Genomic DNA, 23,445 nt, shown 5'->3' on the forward strand with positions numbered 1-23,445 from the left:
CGCGCCGCCCCGGCCGCGCCGAGGGTCGCGGGCGGCCAGGCGGAGGCGGCGGGGAACGGCGCCGTGGCAGGTACGGCGCTGGGCGGCGAGCGAGGCGCCAAGTTACTCTGTGGCCGGCGGGCGGGCGGGCTGCGGTCCCGGCGTCATTGTCTGCGCGCGGGCCGCCCGGGCCGGGGACGCCGGGCGCCGCGGGGGCGCGGCGGGCGGAAGGGCGTCGCCTCGGGCCGGGGGCTGCGGCGCGCGGGGGCGGGGACCCCGGGGAGCCGGGGAGCCCGGGCGGCGCCCTCTGGAGCCCTCCTCTCCGACGCCGGCGGCTCACTGGCCGGGCCGGGGTGGGGGCTGCGCCGCCGGGCGGTCAGGGCCAAGGCCGCGCTCCCGGATCGCCTGGAGGGTGGGCGCCGCGCGCCCCTGCAGCCCCCGGTGCGCCCGTGCTCGGGCGGTGGGGCCGGACCCTCAGGAGCTGGAGCGAGCCAGATCCTGGGATCTTTCCCTTTGGTTCTGCTGGCGACCCGTCTCCCCTCCCCTGGGGCCTAACCCCAAGTCGAGGGTTCGCGGGTTAGCGGCCCGCCAGCCGGCGAAACGTGATAAGAGCCGTGCGGTTCTCCGAAGGCGATTCTGATGCAACTCTCGGCCTCAGGATCGCCTCTCCCCGCGCCTGCCTGAGGACGGCCCTGGAGCATGTGCGTTATGGAAATGAGACATTCTCTACTTTTTATTGTGTTTTTCTTGTCTTGGGGTTGGAAGACACGCCAACTTTCTGTCATTTGCCTCAGTGAGACGGTGGGTCACGTAGGGGAGCCACAGGTGACTTTGCCCGGGCCCGGATCTTTCTGATGCATTCGTTGGAGAGAAAGCTTTCTTGCAAACGTTGTCCCCAGCTTCATTCAAGAGATGCGGAGAAAAGACCCAAACAAGTAGCGCTCGTGAGTAAACACGCGTTGTTGCGCAACTTGCTCTTTGCTGCTGTTTACAAGGCCTAACCCAGAACACTTTGTTTCTGGAAATGCTGATTCAGCGGTTCGGAGCCCCCCGAGTTTCCAAAGTGGTGCTTTCTCTAACGTTTCGCTCAGTTTTACTAAGAACACATGTTAACACAGCAACAGGCGTTGACTAAGGTTTACAGCACCAAGTCGGACGTTTTTCATGAGTTGACTCGCTGATTCCTTCGTTCTTTCCAGGAGGAAAAATAGATAGGTTCTAGGTTTCTGTGGCAAAAGAAGTTCTGACTTCTGGCGATGGTGGTGTCTTTTAGGTTAAGTATTTTGTTAGGAAAAAAGCTCTGAAACCAAAGTGTTTCCAGGAATGATTCTAGATGACTAGGTTTTCCGGTTAAGAATCAGAACTCTAGGATTATTGCATATAATATTTGAGTTTTATTGGAAACATTTGAAAGAGATGGCCACACAGGCCAACCCCCAGGTCACGGGGAGGGAATTTGAGGACAGTCACACACCCAGCAACTGAGAAGTAACTGAGAAGTGCAGCAAGGGATACTTGGGTGGCATTTCACTGTCTATGGGACACGTTCAAAGCCTGATTACTTTTAATCCTCTGCAGCCTCCTGCTCCCCACTTTACAGGTTTGGAAATTGAGGCTTGGGCTTTCAGGTGGCGCTAGTGATAAAGAACCCACCAACTAATGCAGGAGATGGATATAAGAGACTCAGGTTTGGGCCCTGGGTCAGGAAGATCCCTTGGAGTAGGAAATGGCAGCCCAGTCCAGTATTCTTGCCTAGAGAATCCCATGGACCGAGGAGGTGGGCTAGTCCGTGGGGTGGCAAAGAAACAGACACGCACAAACCCAGGCTCAGGAGGTTAACAAATGCATGTCGGATCACATGGCTGGCAAATGCCAGAGCTGTCACCAGATCCTAAGCTTTGGGTTCTTTTTTTTTCTTTTCCAGTCGTCTGTGGTTCATGCTTCTGTGCATCTGAAAGAGAAATGGCCTAGGAGCGTCCCTGGGCTGGTCAGACACCCGGAGAACCGGCAGACTCTGTTCCCATTCCCGTGGCTCCTGGATACCTGCCCTATCACTAGGCTATTATCAGTGTTTTCTTTTCTCCGCTCACTTTTTGTGCTTAGATACGCATTTGTTTTGGAAGGAAATTTTGATACCACAAAGTCATGAGTCTGATATGGTGGTTATGTTTACTGTAATAAGAACTGTGTTTTAATAAAAGCTGTGCCCCGCTAAAATCATCTAGAGGGTATTGCCTGTGGTGTGTATAGCTTTTGGACTGGGCAAAATGCCTTTCATTGTGGACTAGGAACCTGGAGCTGGGCAGGTTCATGCTAGGGCTTGTAGCGTGGTAGCTGCCAGGATCAGAACCTGGACAGCCCTGGCCCAGTCACAGTGACCATCTCTGTGGCCACTGACCCTCAAATGGGAGAGGGGAACAAAGCCAGATTCTTGAACTTTTGATTTGGATGATGAGGCTGTTTTAAGACTTGACAATGTATAGAAACCAAGCTCCTGCATGAACAAAGACATCCACTGTGCCTTTACCTTCCTCTTACAGCTTTAGAAATTCTAGGTTGGTATAGCTGATAAAAGTTTCAAGATGACATAGTTTAAGGAACTTATTTCCTTGGAATTCGGTCCAACTCTTAACCGCTGGTGAAAAGAGCCATGCGTGGTGGTTGGCTGGTCCGCCTGTCAGAACTCTGACACTGTAGCGAGTTCTGTCCTGCTTCGTGGGAGGAAGTGTGTGTGTTTATGGCTTGGGGTGTGATGCCTTTGTCAGTTTCTCATGCTGTCAAACCAATGTGGAATCATGTGGATCTATAAAGAGAAAACATTTGTTTTGCTTTTCATGTATGTAGTCAGTCATATGTTCATAATTTCACTAAAACTTTTTCTGCTTGTTGAGACTTTATTTCACCTGTCTTTATCTTTTGCTTAACTGGGCGTTTGGGAGATTAAGGAAGGTGTTAGAACAGACAAGTGACTTGGTGGGCCAATGGGTGCTTTGGGGACCTGGGACCCGTCAACAAGGTCTTTGTACCAACGGGTGTAAAACTGATCGCATCCGTTCAGGCGCTGGCCGGCGTTTACATTGTGTTAATACTTCATGGCACGTTTCTGGGGAGCTGTCTGTTCCCCCACCTTCTCTGTTTGGTGTCCGTGCTCCTGATGATCGTGTCTTGTTGACTGTAAGGGGATGAGACAGGTAATGCTTAAAATCACCAGTCTGATGGCTTTTCTGTAATAACATAAGGAAAAATGGGACGACTGTTTTTGAGACCAAAAAAAGCCATCAAAAATCACCCCAGAGTTAGAAATGAGTGCTCATGACTTTCTGCTTTGGGGATAAGACAACTCCGAGGAGATACCCCTATTTGCTCCTCTAGTGGGAGAGGTGGGCTTGAGAATAAACGGAGCCTGGGCTGCTTGAGTGCTCTTTTGTTCATCTGGGAAAGGGGTGGATGTTGAGGTAGAAATAACTTAAGTCATAGTCTTGCTTTAGAATCCCTGCCCAGATGCGTAGGATGAAGTTAGTGGGTCATGACTGGGTGCAACTGGGAAAACTTGAATATTGCTCCTGTTTTTCCAGTGACTTGACATCTGGCTTGGGGCGTGGTTTCCTTGATTGTTCAGACCCCTGATTTGAGGGGTTTCTCATTTGGGCTCCCTCTGCCAGGTTGGACTGTGTGTTTTAGCATCTCGTTTGCCACCATGTTGCTCTTTTCTGCTTTTGCCCAAGTGGGTGGATGATACTGATGACTCCACTGGGCACTCTGCCTCAGCAGGACTCCTGGTCTTCTTTAAGCAGCTGGGTGAGCTCATTGAGCTAGCTTTTACTAGCTCATTGGTAAAACGAGAGTCACAGGGGTGCCGACCTGCAGGGAAGGTGGGTGCCTCTGGGGTCGTGTGCACCTTGGTACATGGTGAGAGCTCAGAGATGCTGCGTCTCTGACCCTAAGCCTGGCTTAGAACAGCTTGCGTGCTGGGTAATGCTTCTTTCTCTGTTAATTTACGAGGTCTCTCTCTATTAATTAGAAAGAGGACTACTTTGTATTTTTGTCTCTGGATCCATTAGCTGTACAAAACCTTGTGTCACTGGCTGAATTCTGCCTTCAGCACCAGTCACTGTGAGCGAGAAGCCTCTCCTGGCCTCAGAGCAGCCCATGGGTAGGATGCTATGAGCAGAGGTAGATGGTGGGATGGAGACCTCGCCTGGCCACAGCCCACTTGAACCAGACCATGGGGAGGGACAGACGTCAAAAATTGGTTCTTTGTGCCCAGGAATAAGACATTTGCAGTGGCTGAGATACACAGGCTCAGACACGCTGTGATGCTGGACACCTGCATGGAGACTGCTGGGCGCAGGTACACGGGGCCTGGTGGCCTCTGTCTTCAGGACCCCAGGGTGCTCGGTGTCTGGAGTCTGCAGAGACACCTATCCCAGCTGGGACTGAAATGCACATGAGCCGCACATCCTGATGGGCTGCCTGTGCCCCCGAGTGCCGCCTGCACCGTGTCTGGGGCGGTACTGTTGGCAACCTCCATCCCCCAGAAGTCTGGCTGGGTCTTGGAGCTGGGTCAGCGGGCCCAGGTACCAACAGCCGCAGTCTCACCGGGTAGCACAGGCTCAGAAAGCACGTGGCCTGGAAAGAGTTTGCTGTGGTTTTGCCCTCTTCACCGTCACTGCAGCTGAAACTGCATTGGGTGGCTGGGATCTTCAGCTGTCTGTGCGCTGCCCCTGGCACTGCCCGGCGGCCTGCCTGTCTGGCCCTGGCTGCGAGCTTACCGTTGTCTCACTCTGCAGGAGAGAACCTAGAAGGTACCTGGAGACCCCCTGTCACGTGGCTGCCAACAGCAAGGGACCCCTAGCCGCCTGGATCAAATTTGAGATGCTTGTTGGAGGGGAGAGACCCTGCGAGTACTCACTTCTCCCACCTGCTGGGCTTTTAGTTTATTTTTTTGGGAAACTTTCATCCCTGGGAGTGTTTTCTTCCCGTCTTTTATGAGTTGTGAACACACTCTAATATGAAGACTTTAATTATATCCCGTATCAGTAATAATCTTAGGATTTTCTGCTCCAAGAAACTCATCTTGACCAAAAGGCTGCTATAAACTAAGGAGCGTTTCCATTCAGGGGTTTGTACTGTAGCATCACGCACACAGGCTTCCTGGGGGGCTCAGTGGTAAAGAACCTGTCTGCCGATGCAGGACACACAGGAGACAGGTTCCATCCCTGGGTCGGGAAGATCCCTTGGAGGAGGAAATGGTAGCCCTCTCCAGTATTCTTGCCTGGAGAATCCCATGGACGGAGGAGCCTGGTGGGCTGCAGTCCATGGGGTCGCAAAGAGGCGAGCATGACTGAAGCAGCTGAGCACATCGTGTGCATAGGAGGTCTCGTCAGGCCTGAGGGTGATGCCTGCATGACATCTGGGACCCTACCTGGGGAATCTTCCTGTTGGCTGGGAGGTTGAGCTGGCTGATGTCCTGTATGGACCAGCACTGATTGTGGGTGTGTCACCCCAAAGCTTCCAGGTTTCTTGTTCCAAAATGCTGTTGGGTTCCTCTGAAGAACTGTGTAGGTTTCATGGGACCCTGCCAGGATGTTTCTATAGATGAAGGAATGCGTGAAACCTCTCAGCATCTCCCAGTGGAGGAGGGGTAAGTCAGGGTGGCTTCTCGCTCCCTGGTTTGGTCATTACCTAACTGCAGACCTGGCCTGGCCCTTCCCCACCCCGGGGCCTGCAGGGCCGTGGTGGACGCCCCTGGCCTGTGTCGTGTCCTTCTCTTCCCAGCTGGGGCCCTGTCTTCCACTCTTCTGGCCTGGCCTTCCCACACAAGTTGTGTCCATTTAAAGGGTCAGTAGCTTTCTAATCCCTCAGTACCTTGGGCAGACTTTTGAAGGTTAGTTTTTTTAAATCAGAACAGTACAGGTACGTAGTTTGAAGAGTCAGTTCCCCAGAAGTAACCAGGCTTATCAACGTTTTCTGTATTCATCTCCTTATTTCTAAGCAGATGTTTAATGATGTATCGCAGTTCCTTGCCACCTGTCTCTCCCCAACCCGCCCAAAGCTCAGCTTCGTGTAGGATTCTTTTACTTCCCTTCTTGGAAGGTGAGGAGTGGACCTCTGTCTCATCCGCATCCTGAGCTGTACGTCCTGTCTCCCGTCGTCTCTGGCGAGAGCGGCTGGACCAGCACGCCCTGCGGCTGCTGTGGGGACAGCCCTAAAGGCTGCCCGTGGTCCAGCCACGTGTGCTGGGATCACTTTCTCTGTCTTCCAGGACGTCTTGTTTTCTCCTGGAGTTGTGTTTGCCTTTGCTTGGTAGTTTATGTACTTACTGCTCCCTACCCCAACCCCCACTCCAAGCCGACACAGGTGTGCAAATATTCTCTTGGACACCTTTAGGTATCCAGCCAGTTGTGTCTCTGGGAAACAGCCTCTCGTGTGCCTTTTGTCCCCAGGGGCCTGGCTGCCCTCCAGCCTCCCTGCTCAGCTTGATCCCCATCTCCTCCTTGGTCCCGGGCGGGCCCTTTGTTCTCTTGGCTCTCGTGCTTCCTGTTTCGTGGTTTCTTCCCACAGTTTGATGGAGAGCATTTCATAATAGCTTCCAAAGAAGAGATGCATGCAAATTTTTGAGACCTTGCTTGTCCAAAAATGTCCTTATTGTACCCTTCCCTTTTCAGTGTCGGCTCCTTCAAGCTGGAGACTCAGATCTTTGGGGACCATTTTTTAAATTAGTTCTTTAATTTCTTTCCCCTCCCCCAATCTTCTCTTCTTTCTTCCTAGAATCACTTTTATTTGATGGTTAGCTGCTGGACTGGTTCTCTAATTCTCTTTTATTTTGTTGAGTTCTTCTAAGTTGTAGAGTATATCAACTTGGCTTTTAACTGGATTTTAAATTTTTGTTTTCATTGTTAATTTCTAAGGACCTCTTTATTTCTTTTTTGATTATTATTATTTTTACTTTTTTAGACTTTACTTTTTGGACCAGTTTTACAATTACTGCAAAATTGAGCAGGAAATATGGAGATTTACTGTTTACACTGCTTGTCTCCACTGCCCCCAAGTCTCCCCACGGTCAACATCCCCCACCAGTGAATGAAAGCGCTCCATCGTGTCTGACTCTGTGCCACCCCATGGACTGTAGCTCGAAAGGTCCTGTCTCCATGCGGATTCTGCAGGCCAGAATTCTGGAGTGGGTAGCCTTTCCCTTCTCCAGGGGATCTTCCCGACCCAGGGACGGAACCCAGGCCTCCTGCACCGCAGGCGGGTTCTTTACCAGCTGTGCCCCTGGGGAGTGTGTTACAGGCAGTGGGCCTGCTGTGGAGCATCACTGCCCCGAACCGCCGCCCTCGCTTTCATGGCGCACCACTGCTGTCTCGCATCACGGATGCACGACTTTCTTAAACCTCTTTTTGGATATACTTCCTTTTTTGAAGGGTGGGGGGAGGTGATTTCTTCCATAGTTTCTCTTCTCTCCGATTTTTACATTATTTCTTTTTCTGCACTTTTGGCTTACCCAGAAAGCAGAGTTTATGACAAGCAAGAACTTATCTGTGGCTCAGAGGGTAAAGAATCTGCAGTGCAGTAGACCCAGGTTTGATCCCTGGGTCAGAAAGATCCCCTGGAGGAGGAAATGGCAACCCACTCCAGTACTCTTGCCTGGAGAATCCTATGAGCGGGGGGAGCCTAGTGGGCTACAGTCCATGGGGTCTCAAAGAGTCGGACACGACTGAGCGACTGCACTTCCTTTCTTTACTGACGGAGGCATTGTGAGGGGAGGGAGGGTGGGCCCTGAGGCTGGCCTCCAGCTGGCCACCTGGGCCACTGAGAGAAGCTGATGGTCCGCTGTTGTGATCTCCAGACAGTCCTGGAGGTGGTGGGGGAGAGGAAGAGCTGTCGGTTGTTGCCCGTTCCCTCCATGGAGCTGTGGGTGCTTGGTGCAGGCCGCATGGCACGTGGCCCTTGGCCTCGGGCTTGCCTTGCCCGCACCCACAGTGTTCCCTCCAGCAGTGGCCACACAGGGGCCCAGGCAGGTGAGGCTGAAGGGTGCTGTCCGACCCATTCTGCATGACTTTTGTCTTTAGGGCTCAAGGCTTTGCTTCGATGTCTGGGCCCTGCTGTGCCACCCGTGTTCAATGATGTCACTGGGAGGCGGATGGTGGGCCTCGGGGTATGGCCGTTTGGTTGCCCTCATTGTGTGGGGAGACCCTGGGGCCCCTGTATGGGGTCTCTTCTCCTTGGAAGCCAGACTGTCTGAAAAAGCCTTTTCTCCACCGTGACTAGGAGGGCAGGGGTAGTCTGGGGCTATCAGCTGTTCGGCATCAGCAGCTGTGCTCAGAGTGGTACCAGGAGCCCTGTTACTGGTTCAGGAGAGGAACCCATGTGCCGGTAGTGAGAGCGGGGCCTCAAGGATCAGACTGAGCCCTGCACTTCCCGTGGGCCCCTCTTGCTTCCTTGTTCCTGATGCTTGGGGTTTGCGGCGCCTGGGTCTCCATCTCCTCTCCTGGCTGGATGTTCTGCTCTCACATTTGTGAGTGAGCCCCCTGCCCCGCCCCCAGCTTTATGCCTTTTAAAAGATTCCCCTCTGGAGGCCCTCCGTTTCTGTTCCCGAGGCTGCAGGGCGCGTGTGATCAGGCCCAGGAGCTCGCATCCAGGGTGGGAGCAGGGGGCGGGTGGGCCGGCACACCTGAGCCAGCACCTCGAGGAGCGGCAGACCGGCCTGAGGTCCGGACCCCAGAGGAAAGGGACCGTCTCTGGGACCGTGGCCAGGCCATCCCTGTGCAGGCTGATTTCTTATGGATTCTCAGGGTTGGATCCTACGCCTTGGTTCCCTCCCCAGTGTCTCTGCCTCCAAGCTGTGGTGACCGGTGCAGGCTGGGAGGAGGGCTCCTGGTCCTGCACTTGAGGTTGGACGCCCTGCTGGTTCTGCTCTCAGAGCCAGCCTCCCCAGCTTTCATTGGAATGACTTTAAAATAGTGAATGAACAGTCTTGATCACAGTGGAGCACATCCTCCTGGGGTGAATTTCTGCTCGCTCTTCACCCCCTCCTTCACTGCTTGTCCCTGGAGCTGCATGCTGGCGGCTTGTCTACACCTGCACACGGCACCCCAGTGGGCCTCCCTGCTCCCCGTACCTGTGGCTGTGGCACGCATCCGAGTTTAGCGTTCTAAGGGCCACGGGCAGCTCCCAGCCCTTCCTACCACGGGCTCTGCTGGGAGCACTGGCACCCTCACTTGCTTGGACACCTCCTGCAAGTCGCTTACTCTTGGCCCTTGTCATCCTTTGTTTCAGGGCTGTGTTTGCGTTTGTGTGTGTGTGGTTATATGTGTGGAATGTATATGAGGTGATTCGCACAGGACCTGCTCACATGTAGTGTGTTATTAGTGTGTTATTTTCTTTGTATCTTTTTTGTTTAAACTGTCCTTTGTTTGGCTGCGCCGGGTCTTACTTAATGGCCCGTGGGATCTTCATTTGTTGTGGCACTCAGGATCTTCAGTTGCAGCTTGCAAACTCTTAGCTGTGGTATGAGGGATTTAGTTCCCTGACCAGGGATTGAACCTGGGCCCCCTGCATTGGGAACTTGGAATCTTAGCCACTGGACCACCAGGGAAGTCCCTCGATCGTTTTAAAATAGAGCCCTGCTTTCTCCGTGACATCCAGTAGCTTTACACTGGTGACTTCAAGAAATAGGCTTTCCTGTCCCTGCTATTCTTGCTCTGACATTTTGGGGGCGGGTATGACCCTGGAAAACTACAACTGGCTGGCCGTGGTGGTCACATGGGCCCCAGAGGGGTGAGGAGAGTCGAGGTGCCCAGTCATGTGTCTGACTCATGCTGCGTCTCAGACTTCCCCACACGTGGGGCTCTGCAGGGCTTTGAGGGTGGGTGAGGAGGACTTTAGCATCTGACAGTGGCCAGTGTGTCCTTGTCCATCGGGGTGGAGGTGGCCTAGAGGGAAGCAGATGGGATAACGGAGGGAGGAAGGGGTTGTTTGGAAGAGCTTTGAGAACCCGGGATCCAGGGCTGCAAGGTCGTGGAGCGTTCATTGTCGTGTGGAGCGTGGTCCTGGATCTCACGGTGCTCCTTGGCCGTCTGTGCTCCGCAGTTTCCTTAGAAGTGCCCTCCCCCTGAGGCAGAGGAGTGTGCCTAGGACAGCAGGCCAGGCGTCTGCTCTAGGGCTCTGTGCGCACACGTGGAATGATGGAGTGAGTCCTGTCCAGCCTGTCTATGAGGCAGGGTGGTACCCACTCTCGCTGGGATGCCTTCCAGGCTCCTTTCTCCGAGTTAGAGCAGATTGGCTGTATCTAGGGATGTCTAGGGGTAAAGAATGCCTGCAGTGGGGGAGACCTGGGTTTGATCCCTTGGTTGGGAAGGTCCTCTGGCGATAGGCATGGCAACCCACTCCAGTATTCTTGCCTGAAGAATCCCCGTGGACAGAGGAGCAGGCCGACTGCAGTCCATGGGGTCTTAAAGAGTCGGACCTGACTGAGTGATAAAGCATAGCACAGGGGCGCCAAAGACCCCAGGATCTGGTTTTCTGTTCAGAAGGCTCCTGATTAGGGGCGGAGTTGCATGCGCGCTGTGTGGACCCTGCGCTGCGCCCTGACCTGTGGTGCCTGCACCCTGCCTGCCAGCATGCAGCGATCACATGGTGGCTCCAGCACAGCCTGTAGTGGGCTGACACCAGGAAGCGCCGAGGCCAGCCCACGGTGGTCTCTGCTCTGGTCCACTCCCTAGCCGGGAGGGCCAGCCCAGGTCACCTGCCCAGGCCCTGGTGGTCAGCAGCGCAGCCTCCTAGCTGTGGCTTCTGGCAGCAGAGGGGCTCCGGGGGTGCGAGCTCTCAGAACCGGGACCGCTCTCTGGCCATCCCCAGAGTCGGGATCCCATGCCTTCTGTGGACGTTAGCTGTGGGGCGGTGGCGTTATGTAACCACTTCTAATCTTCATTGTTTAATGTGTAACAAGTAGTAACTGCGCCCAGATAAACCCAACCACTATCTCCCAGCCAAGTGGCAGGCGGTGGGTGTGGGAGCCAGCTGGGGAAGGGAGCAGATAGGGGCTTCTAGCAGTTTTCTCTGCTGAAAACGGTCTGGCTGGGCGTCTGATTAATCTCGGTGGCGTGTAGTCTGGCATCAGAGCCTCAGGTAAACATATCTGGTCACACTGTGTCTTTGTCCGGGAGCCTTTGCCCTCGTTGACAGTACCTCTGGGACCACGAATGATGTAGACGTTGGGGATATCGCGCCTTCTTGATGGGGTCCAGCTGATAGCTCCAAACACAGATGGGGCTTCTTGCCCACCGTCTTCAGAGACTCAGCCAGATCACCTGTTAACACGTGGACTGTCCCTTTGATCAGTTGATCTTTATTGGCTGACAGCAGGAGTCCCGACCAGGCTGTGGATAGACGTTTCCTTGGAGGCGTCGCACACAGGTAGCTATTGTCCTGCCTCTTGTACTGCCAAACGTCTCCCTCCCAGCCAAGTGAGCAGGAAGTGGGCGCCTTCCCTCTTTGTTCTCTGTGAGGATGAAAGGCCAGCGGATCGGGGGTTTTGATGATGCCGCAAAGTGCTGAGCTTCAGGTCCAGTTAGGAGTGGCCCTGTGGACCATACACCACCTTGACTGTGGTGTGTGTCTTTGCTCCTAGAGCTTTGGTGGCATTTGTGGAGCTGACCTTCTGCAGTGGGAGCAGGTCACAACCCTTATACTAAGTATACATGGAGTATAATCTATAAAAATTTTGAACCACTGTGTTTTACATCTGAAAATAATTTAGTATTGTAAATCAAGTATACCTCAGACCTGGAGCTGACTGTGGCTTGGAACACAAGCTCTTTATTGCAAAATTCAGGCTTAAATGGAAGAAAGTAGGGAAAACCACTAGGCCGGGTATGACCTAAATCAAATCCCTTTATGGTTGTACAGTGGAGGTGATGAATAGATTCAAGGGATTAGTTCTGGTAGACCAAGTGCCTGAAGAACTGTGGACAGAGGTTTGTAATACTGTACAGGAGGTGGTGACCAAAACTATCCCAAAGAAAAAGAAATGCAGGAAGGCAAATTGGTTTTCTGAGGAGGCTTTACAAATAGCTGATGAAAGAAGAAAATCAAAGGCAAGGGAGAAAGGGAAAGATATACCCAACTGAATGCAGAGTTCCAGAGAATAGCAGGGAGAGATAAAAGGCCTTCTTAAATGAACAGTGCAAAGAAATAGGGGAAAACAATCGAATGGGAAAGACTAGAGAGTTTTTCAAGAAAATTTGGAGATACCAAGGGAACATTTCATGCAAGGATCGGCACGATAAGGGGCAGAAACAGTAAGGACCTAAGAGAAGCAGAAGAGATTAAGAAGAGGTGGCAAGAATACACAGAGCTATACAAAAAAGGTCTTAGTGTCCTGGATAACCATTATGGTGTGATCACTCACCTAGAGCCAGATATCTTGGAGTATGAGTCAAGTGGGCCTTAGGAAGCATCACTATGAACAAAACATTCTGGAGATACCAGAATTCCAGCTGACCTGCTTAAAAATCCTAAAAGTCAATGATGATGCTGTTAAAGTGCTTCACTCAGTATCTCACCAAATTTGAAAAATTCAGCATTGGCTGGCTACAGGAGTGGAAAAGGTCAATTTTTATTCCAATCCCAAAGAAGAGCAATGCCAAAGAATGTTTAAACTACTGGACAGTTGTGCTCACTTCACATGCTTGCAAGGTAATGCTCAAAATCTTTCAAGCTAGGCTTTAATAGTACATGAACGAAGAACTTCTAGATGAACAAGCTGGATTTTAAAGAGGGAGAGGAACTGGAAAACAAATTGCCAACATTTGTTCAATGATGGAGAAAGCAAGTGAGCTCCAGAAAAAACATCTGCTTCTACTTCATTGACTACGCTAAAACCTTTGACTGTGTGGATCACAAGAAACTGGAAAATTCTTCAAGAGATGGGAATACCAGACCACTGTAGCTGCCTAAGAAACCAGGATGCAGGTCAAGAAGCAACAGTTACAACCAAACTTGGAATAACAGACTGATTCAAAATTGGACAAGGAGTACACCAAGGCTGTATATTCTCACCCTGCTTATTTAACTTATGTGCAAAGTATATTATGTGAAATGCCAGGCTGGATGAATCACAAGCTGGAATCAAGATTTCTGGTAGAAATGTCAACAACCTTAGATACACAGATTCAGTTCAGTCGCTCAGTTGTGTCCAACTCTTTGTGACCCCATGGACTACAGCACGCCAGGCTTCTCTGTCTATCACCAACTCCCAGAGCTTGCTGAACTCATGTCCACCGAGTTGGTGATGCCATCCAACCATCTGATCCTCTGCTGTCCCCTTCTCCTCCTGCCTTCAGTCTTTCCCAGCATCAGGGTCTTTTCTGATGAGTCCGTTCAGGTAGCCAAAGTATTGGAGCTTCAGCTTCAGCATCAGTCCTTCCAGTGAATATTCAGGACTGTTTTCCTGTAGGATTAACTGGTTTGATCTCCTTGCTGTCCAAGGGATTCTCAAGGGTCTTCTCCAACACCACAGTTCAAAAGCATCAATTAATCATATTCAGATATGCAGATGATACCACTCTAGTGGCAGAAAGCAAACAGTAACTAAAGAGCCTCTTGATAAGGGTGAAAGAGGAGAGTGAACAAGTGGGCTTAAAACTCAACATTCAAAAAATTAGGATCATGGCATACAGTCCCATTCAGTTCAGTTCAGTTCAGTTGCTCAGTTGTGTCTGACTCTTTCCCACCCCATGAACTGCAGCATGCCAGGCCTCCCTGTCCATCACCAACTCCAATGAATCAAGGCGAATTGGAAGTGGTCAAACAAGAGATGACAAGAGTGAACATCAACATTCTAGGAATCAGCAAACTAAGATGGACTGGAATGGGTAAACTTAACTCAGATGACCATTGTATCTACTACTGCAGGCAGGAATCCCTTAGAAGAAATGGAGTACCCATCATAGTCAACAAAAGAGTCCGAAATGCAGTACTTGGATGCAGTCTCAAAAATGACACAATGATCTCTGTTCGTTTCCAAGGCAACCCATTCAATATCATGGTAATCCAAGTCTGTGCCCCGACGAGTAACACTGAAGAAGCTGAACGGTTCTATGAAGACCTACAAGACCTTTTAGAACTAACACCCCCCAAAAGATGTCCTTTTCATTATAGGGGACTGGAATGCAGAAGTAGGAAGTCAAGAAACACCTGGAGTAACAGGCAAATTTGGCCTTGGAATGCAGAATGAAGCAGAGCAAAGACTAATAGAGTTCTGCCAAGAGAATGCACTGGTCATAGCAAACCCTCTTCCAACAACACAAGAGAAGACTCTACACATGGACATCACCAGATGGTCAACACCGCAGTCAGATTGATTATATTCTTTGCAGCCAAAGATGGAGATGCCCTATACAGTCAGCAAAAACAAGACCAGGAGCTGACTGTGGCTCAGATCATGAGCTCCTTATTGCCAAATTCAAATTTAAATTGAAGAAAGTGGGGGACACTGCTAGACTATTCAGGTATGACCTAAATCCAATCCCTTATGACTATACAGTGGAAGTGAGAAATAGATTTAAGGGACTAGATCTGATAGACAGAGTGCCTGATGAACTATGAATGGAGGTTCCTGACATTGTACAGGTGATTAGCTCTATATTGTTATATGTGGCATTCTGTTTTATCTTCTATTTTTATCTTCTGTTTTATCAAAAATTAAATTTTTGTAGTTTTTTTAAAGATTATTTCCAGTTTTCCATTGTTATAAAACACTGGCTAGATTCCCCATGTTGTATAACACATTCTTGACCCTGTCTTACACCCAGCGGTTTGTACCTCCCCACCGCTATATTGCTGCCTGCCCCCCCCCCCCCCCCCGCCCCCCGCACACTGGTAACCACTAGTTTGTTCTCTGATTTTCTTTCTTTTTAGATTCCACAGATAGTTGATATTATGCAGTATTTGTCTTTCTGTCTGACTTATCTCACTTTAGCATAATGTCCTCCAAGTCCACCCATGTTGCTGCAGATGACATTATTTCCATCTTCTTTTTGGCTGAGTAGTATTCCATTCACACATTGTATTCGTAAATATGTTTATACTTTATTCCCTTTATAAAAACATGCAGAGCCCTGCTTTGACATTTAGCTGGGTTCCTGTAGTTTGTTTTCAGTGGTCTCTTTTTTGTTTGGCACTTTCAGAAAGGTTTGCAGCCTTTTGGATCTTGAATGGTCTGGAAACCCTGCCTACTTATTGTATAACAATACAATAAGATACATGGTCCTATGGCAGCCCCTCGTGGCGGTTGAGGCTTTGCTTAGCACCATCCCATCTTAACATCAGGTGAGAACCCCAGGTGACCTCCATCAGTGGAGAAAGACGAGACCTGTGTCCCCAGGAGGCTGCCTGGCTGGGCTTGGACCCTGTTTGTGTTAATCGTCAGCGTGAGTTTTGCCTCGTGCAGGCACGTGGGGCAGGTGGTGTTTCCCTTCGCAGAAAGTGACCTTGTCGCAGCCCTGGTTGTATTTCCGTCTGTGAGCCTGCCTTCTGTGTCAGTCTTCACTCTACGTGGCCACTTCTTCACTCTGCCTTTTGAAAAATGCCACCACCGATATCCTCCCTGCTGTAATGGGTCTGGGGAATTTTTGTGTTCTCGCAGCCTAGTTGGTCAGCATATGCATTAACGGGTCCCTTGGGGCTTTGGACTCTGTTCGCTCGTCTCTTATCAAGTATCGTGGTGATGCTGCGCAGCTCAGTGCTTCTCAAAGGTTAATCCATAGCACAAGAGCGATTATTCTCGACCCGACATCCAGACTCTTCCACAAGGGCTGCACCATTTTGCATCCCCATCAGCCCTGCACAGGTGTTTCTATTTCTCCTGTATCCATACTGCTGCTGCTGCTGCTGCTGCTGCTAAGTCGCTTCAGTCGTGTCCAACTCTGTGCGACCCCATAGACGGCAGCCCACCAGGCTCTGCCGTCCCTGGGATTCTCCAGGCAAGAACGCTGGAGTGGGTTGCCATTTCCTTCTCCAACATCCATACTAATAATTGGTAATTTCCAATAGCTCTCCCTCCTTCCTTCCTTCCGAATAGGCATGAAGTGATATCTCATTGTGGTCTTGATCTGCATTTTGTTCTTGAGTTGTAGGCATTTTTTAATGTGTTCTGCATAGTAACCCCCTATCAGATATATGATCTGTAACTATTTGTCCCTTTCTGTAGGCTGTCTTTTCATTCTCTTGTCTCAATAATACACAGAAGTTTGTAATTCTGATGAAGTTCAATTTATGTATTTTATTTGTTTCCTTTACTTTTGGTATCGTATCCATGAAGTCATTTCTAAATCCAGTGTTACGAAGATGTTCCCCCCATGTATTCTAAGAGTTCTAATTTTAGCTTTTGTGTTTAGGTCTTTGATCCATTTTGAGCTAGTTTTTGTTTACGTGGTAAGGTAAAGGGTCACTTCATTTTCTTGCGTATGGGTATCCAGTTTCCCCAGAATCAGTCATTGAAAGCACTGTCCTTTCCCCATTAATAGTCTTGGCATCATGTTGAAAATTTACCCACCATATATGTAAGGGTTTCTGGACTTTCTGTTCAGTTCCCTTGGCCTGTGCCTATTCTCATGCCAGTATTACACTGTCTGATTACTTTGTAGTAAGTTTTGAAATCAGGAAATGTGAATTTTCCAACTTTGTTCTTTTTCAAGATTATTTTGGCTCTTCAGAGTCCCTTGAGAATTCACACGAATTTGGGGATGAATTTTTCTCTTTCTGTAAAAATGCCAGTGGGATTTTGATGGTATTGCATTGAATCTGTAGATTGTTTTGATATTTGATACTAAGTTTTCAGTCCATGAACTCAAGATAACTCTTTTTATTTATGTGTTCTTTATATTCATGTAGAAATGCTTTGTAGTTTCCAGTGTACAGGTCTTTTGTCTCTTGGTTTAAATTTACTCTTAATTATTTTATTATTCTTAATGCTATTGTGAATAAAATTGTTTTCTTAATTTCCTTTTCAGAGTGTTCATTGTTAATATATAGAAACATAGGTAGCTTTTGCATTTTGATTTTGTATCTGGTAACTTTAATGCATTTATTAACTCATAATTTCTTGGGTATGTCTGATTTTTAAGGTACATGTGCAGAGATTATCTTAGTTCTTTCCAGTTTGTCGTTGTTTAGTCCCTAAGTTGTGCCTGACTTTTTTGTGACCCCATGGACTATAGGCTGCCAGACTCCTCTGTCCATGGAATTTCTCAGGCAAGAATCCTGGGGTGGGTTGCTATTTTCCTTCTCCAGGGGATCTTCCCGACCCTGGGATCGAACCTGCGTCTTTTGCTTTGCAGGCGGATTCTTTACCTGAGCCACTGGGGTGCCTTTCACTTCTTTTTCTTGCCTGGTAGCTCTGGCTATGCTGTGTTAAACTGAAGTGTTGTGGACATGCTTGTCTTTCTCCTGATCTTCGAGGAAAACTTTCAGTCTTTGACCACTGAGTAAGATGGTGGCTGCGGGTTTTCACACTTGAAAAGCTTTCTCCCTGGCTGAGCGTATGCTCTATCCTTGAGGATGTTCCATGTACGCTTGAGGAAAATATATATTGTCCTGTGGCTGAGGGGGCGTGTTCTGCTGTGTCTGTGCTGTTTGTTTGGTTTATAGAGTTGGCGAGGCCTTCTGTTTCCTTACTGACCGTCTGTCTGGTTGCTCCTCCCGTTACTGAGCCTGGGATGTCAACGTCTCCAGCCAGCAGTGCTGCGCGTCTGTTTTCTTCAGCTCTGTTAGTGTTCACTTGGTATATTTTGAGGCTCTTCTCTCAACATACAATGTCTTCTCTGTCTTCTGTAACAGTTCTGACTTACAGTATATTTTGGCTAATGTAGGTATAGCAGTCCCAGGTCTCTTTTTATTAATATTAGCATGAAATGGTCTTTCCATCATTTTATTTTCAACCTGATTGTGTCTTTGGGTTAAAACTGAGTCTTAGCACATTGTTGGATCGTGTGGGGTTTTTTTTCCCCTCCTTTCTGCCCATCATTGCCTTTTGATTGGAGGGTTTAATCTTTTTACAGATAATTACTGATAAGGAAGAAGTTTACCAGTCTGCAATTTTTGAGGGTGTGCATCTCTTCCAGCTTTTTGTCCTTTATTTCTCTAGCAGCCTTTCTTCTCAGAATGATCTTTATGCTTCAGACAGACTGCTGAGATGTGAACAGTCACTGAGTAAGTGACTTTGGGGAGAACGCCGTATGGAACAAGCAGCCTTGAGGCGGTTGTTACGAGGCCCTTGGTGACCTAGTCCTGTCCTTGCTGGGTGGGGTGATGCGGCCGAGTCTGCGGGACTCTAGAGCTGCTGGGCCGGGATCCTGTGCTGCTGTTTGGAAAGGAGCGGAGCAAGCGCTTGACTGGGTGAGGGGTGATTCCTTCCTTTGTGAAGCTGAGTTTACAGGAATGCGTGTCATGTGACCCTCAGGACAGCGCTGCTAGTCAGGGAGAGAGGATCTTCCCTTGGTACCTGGGGAAACCGGAGCCCTCGGAGACAGATGCCTTGTTCAGGGTCAAGTGTGTGTTGGTGGAAGGGTTAGAATTGCCCTCTCAGAATCCCAGCTTCATCATCCTCTGTGCCCCTGGGTGCCGCCAGGGAGGAGGAAGGGGTAAGGGGGAGGGGTGTCTTTCTGCCCACTCAGACCCTGCCAGGATGCGGATTCTTTGCTCCCAGGATTTGTGAACCTTAAAGGAAAATGCCAGTCAATTCCTTGCATGGTCCCGACACACAGTAGGTCTTCGTTCATTTCCCTTTTCCTGGGGGACTTTTGCAGGAAAGGTGATGTGTTCCTGGGAGTCCTGGGACCCTTGGGTTCAGGATGGTCTCGGGGCTGTTAAGTCCACTGACAGAGCTGTTTCTCCCTGTTTCCCGGCTGGGTGGCCACATCGGAGCTTGGAGTGTCACAGCCAAGGCCTGGGGTTTGAGGCCTTTGGAGGCAGGACCTGCTCTTGCCCCCACCATGCTCATAGTTCTGTCCTTTCCTTATTCCTTGAGACCGTGGAGGTCACTGGGGGTGGTTCCCAAGGTGCAGAAGTCCTCCTGTGTCTATCTCCGTCCTTGTGACAGTCTCACGTAGGCTCTGGTATGTCAGTGCTGGGCTTGGGGGCACTTGGGTGCCATTTGAGTCCACAGGACCTTTTTTAAGCCTGGCAGGGTCACCTGGGGCTTCCCTGAGGTGAGGACGTGCGCGCAGGCCCTGGTCCCTCTCGGCTCCCTGGGGAGTAGGAACCTGAGGATAGAGGTGACGGGTATTACGGAGGCCCTTGCCCTATTTAGCAGAGTCAATCTCACATTCTCGGGTCAGAAATAGATCCTCTTTCCCCTCCTTAAGTGCGGGTGCCGCCCCGGGGGTGGTAATCCTGTTGAGGAAGCCCGAGGAGGTGGGAGACGCCAGGGGGCTGGGAAGGAAGCGCCATCGGGCTCGGCACTGGTGGGCACCAGGTGCATTGACACTGTCTGCCTTGCTCTCTGGGCCTGTGCCTGGCTCCCCGGGGGAGGGGGAGTCCCACCTCCCAACCGTGCAGCCATTCCGGAAATACCGGACATGTGACATCTTCCCTCTGCTGTGGGCCCCCTTTGGCAGCTTATTTGATGGGGGCAAAGGAGAAGAGGGACAGGTGCTGAGTGACTCAGAGCCTTGCGTCTTGCCAGAATCGGGGCGGGGACCAGCCAAGGTCTGAGGGGTTGACCTGGGTCCCCTCCTCTGCACCTGGAATGGAGCCCACGTGGGCTCTGACAAGGGACACTCTTTGCAGGGCTATGTCTTGGATGAAGAGTTCTGAAATTCAGCATCATTTCTAAGAAAATCTTCCCTAAAGAAGAAGTCTCTGGGTCCAGAGTTACTGAGGCCAAGTAAGGGGAAGTCTGGATCTTCGGTCTCTTGGCATCTTTAGACTCTTTGGGTTTAAAATATGGGTGCAAAGTGGAAATGATTATGGCAGGAGCCACATGCCGCAGGTCAGCTGAGGTGACCTGTGTTCTAGGCTGGGTCGGGGAGAGTCAGGTCGGGGGTCTTGCGGTAGCCTCCGTGGGTGGGGGGAAGCTCTGCAGTCTGGTCCAGGATGCCGTGGGAGGGCGGTTCTGACGTCTGGTCTGGCTGCATTGGCTGAGCGCATCCTGCCTAGTATGGGCTGCCCTGTCCTATGCCATGTTTAAGATGGGGGGTCTGAAGGGTCTCAGGCACCTGTAAGAACAGTTGGGAGCTAAGGAGAGTGAATCAGCAGAGACCCAGAAGGCAGAGGGGGTGCTCTATTTATTGGATGTGGAAAAGCTGAGCTGTGATGCGGGAGCAGAGGGACCTGCCTTCTCTTCGTTCTGCCCCTCTTTCTGCTGGTGGATCTGAAGGGCCAGGAAGCATGCAGCCTCCCGAGGGCACGAAGGGCCCCGCTGAGACCACAGAGCCCACAGGGTAGGGGTAGGGGCCTTGACGGGGGCCTGAGCTCCACGGGAGGACAGACCAGCAGTGGGGGCGGGACAATCTTAGCCACAGGACCTGTTTTTCTCTGTCCGTTGAGCTGTTTTTACTCAGCTCTGACACCATCTGCCCGGAGTTAGAACCAGACCCCACAGGTTAAAGGGCCTGACATGGCCCCTGGGACACAGCTCCAGAACAGCCAGATGGGAGTGATGCATAAGGTTAAGGTGTAGGGGTGGGGTGCATCCCTCTCAGCACTCCAGAGTGTTTACCAACCAGGAAGCTCCCTGAACCCTATCCTTCAGGGGTTGTGTGGAGGCTCCATTCCTTATGCATGATTGATTAACGCATTGGCCATTAATTCAGTCTCCAATCCCTCTCCCCCACCAGGGTCATGGGATGAAGCTGCAGGTTCCAACCCTCAAACTGTGCCTTGGCCTTTTGGTGAGCCCCAATTCTGAGGCTGTTTAGGGAATCCCAGTCCCCCAGCTGCCTGTCACCTCATCAGCATACAAAAGACACTCACCACCCCCATGAGTTTCAGGGGTACTGTACCAGGAACTGGAACAAGACCCGATATTTATCTGTTTACCATCCAGGTCACACATGCAAGCCTCAGAGCACATGCGTGGGGTGTCGAGAACCTGTGAGCTTGGAGCGCGTGAGGACAGGGCCAGGGCTGGGAGGAACACGTGATGTGTATTTGCGAAGAGGACAATCTTGTAGCTGAAGCACGGGGTTTTGGTCACAGTGGAAGACTCCTTCTTGGGTCTGGATACTGTCTTCCTTCCCGTGAGGCCCTCTGTGTGGAGCGATGGCTCTTATCTTTCCTGAGCATCTGTCATCATGATCCACAAACACAGAAAACTAACCAATCTGATCATACGGACCACAGCCTTGTCTAACTCAATGAAACTATGAGCCACACCGTGTGGGGCCACCCAAGACGGACGGGTCATGGTGGAGAGTTCTAACAAAATGTGGTTCACTGGAGAAGGGAATGGCAAGCCACTTCAGGATTCTTGCCTTGAAAACCCCATGAACAGTATGAAAAGGCAAAAAGATAGGACACTAAAAGATGAACTCCCCAGGTCAGTAGGTGCCCAATATGCTACGGGAGACCAGTGGAGCAATAACTCCAGAAAGAATGAAGGGATGGAGCCAAAGCAAAAACAACACCCAGTTGTGCATGTCACTGGGGATGGATGAAAAGTCCGATGCTGTAAAGAGCTATATTGCATGGGAACCTGGAATGTTAGGTGCATGAATCAAGGCAAATTGGAGGTGGTCAAACTGCAGATGGCAAGAGTGAACGTCGACATTCTAGGAATCAGTGAACTAAAATGGACTGGAATGGGTGAATTGAACTCAGATGACCATTATATCTTCTGCTGTGGGCAGGAATTCCTTAGAAGAAAGGGAGTAGCCATCATGGTCAACAAAAGAGTCTGAAATGCAATGCCTGGATGTAATCTCAAAAATGACAGAATGATCTCTGTTTGTTTCCAAGGCAAACCATTCAATATCCTGGTAATCCAAGTCTATGCCCCCAACCAGTAATGTTGAAGAAGCTGAAGTTGAACGGTTCTATGAAGACCTATAAGACCTTTTAGAACTAACACCCCAAAAAAGATGTTCTTTTCATTATTACTGGAATGCAAAAATAGGAAGTCAGGAGATACCTAGAGTAAGAGGAAAATTTGGCCTTGGAGTACAGAATGAAGCAGGGAAAAGGCTGATAGAGTTTTGCCAAGAGAACTCACTGGTCATAGCAAACACTCAACAAGAGAAGACTCTACACATGGACATACCAGATGGTCAACACCGAAATCAGATTGATTATATTCCTTGCAGCCAAAGATGGAGAAGCTCTATACAGTCAGCAAAAACAAGACCGGGAGCTGACTGTGGCTCAGATCATGAACTCCTTATTGCCAAATTCACGTGTAAATTGAAGAAAGTAGAGAAAACACTAGACCATTCAGGTATGACCTAAATCCAATCCCTTATGACTATACAGTGGAAGTGAGAAATAGAGTTTTAAGGGACCAGATTTGATAGACAGAGTGCCTAATGAACTATGGATGGAGGTTCATGACATTGTACAGGAGACAGGGATCAAGACCATCTGCAAGAAAAAGAAATGCGAAAAAGCAAAATGGCTGTCTGAGGAGGGCTTACAAATAGCTGCGAAAAGAAGAGAAGTGAAAAGCAGAGAAAGGGAAAGATACAAGCATCTGAATGCAGGGTTCCAAAGAATACCAAGCAGAGATAAGAAAGCCTTCCTCAGTGATCATTGCAAAGTAATAGAGGAAAACAACAGAATGGGAAAGACTAGAGATCTCTTCAAGAAAATTAGAGATTCCAAGGAACATTTCATGCAAAGATGGGCTTGATAAAGGACAGAAATGGTATGGACCTCACAGAAGCAGAAGATACTAAGAAGAGGTGGCAAGAATACACAGAAGAACTGTACAAAAAAGATCTTCACGACCCAGATAATCATGATGGTGTGATCACTCAATAGAGCTGGACATCCTGGAATGGGAAGTCAAGTGGGCCTTAGAAAGCATCACTATGAACACAGCTAGTAGAGGTGATGGAATTCCAGTTGAGCTGTTTCAAATCCTGAAAGATGATGCTGTGAAAGTGCTGCACTCAACATGCCAGCAAATTTGGAAAACTCAGCAGTGGCCACAGGACTGGAAAAGGTCAGTTTTTATTCCAATCCCTAGAAAAGGCAGTGCCAAAGAATGCTCAAACTACTGTACAATTGCACTCATCTCACATGCTAGTAAAGTAATGCTCAAAATTCTCCAAGCCAAGTTTCAACAATACGTGAACCGTGAACTCCCTGATGTTCAAGCTGGATTTAGAAAAGACAGAGGAACCAGAGATCAAATTGCCAACATCCGCTGGATCATCAAAAGAGCAAGAGAGTTCCAGAAAAACATCTATTTCTGTTTTATTGACTATGCCAACGCCTTTGACTGGGTGGATCACAACAAACTGTGGG

The 23,445-nt window shown here is 49.9% G+C and overlaps 1 protein-coding gene across 1 annotated transcript in view; it reads left to right on the forward strand.

The window, feature by feature from the left end:
- Positions 1 to 766: 766 nt before the first annotated feature.
- Positions 767 to 23,445, forward strand: part of GRB10 (growth factor receptor bound protein 10) — a 215,047-nt gene continuing 192,368 nt past the window's right edge. The window contains exon 1 of the mRNA XM_052638568.1: positions 767 to 923. The gene's annotated coding sequence lies outside the window, so the exon portion shown is untranslated. The remainder of the gene's footprint in view (positions 924 to 23,445) is intronic.

This window comes from Budorcas taxicolor, chromosome 4 (assembly GCF_023091745.1).
Source record: "Budorcas taxicolor isolate Tak-1 chromosome 4, Takin1.1, whole genome shotgun sequence".
In the NCBI taxonomy this organism is placed as follows: domain Eukaryota; kingdom Metazoa; phylum Chordata; class Mammalia; order Artiodactyla; family Bovidae; genus Budorcas; species Budorcas taxicolor.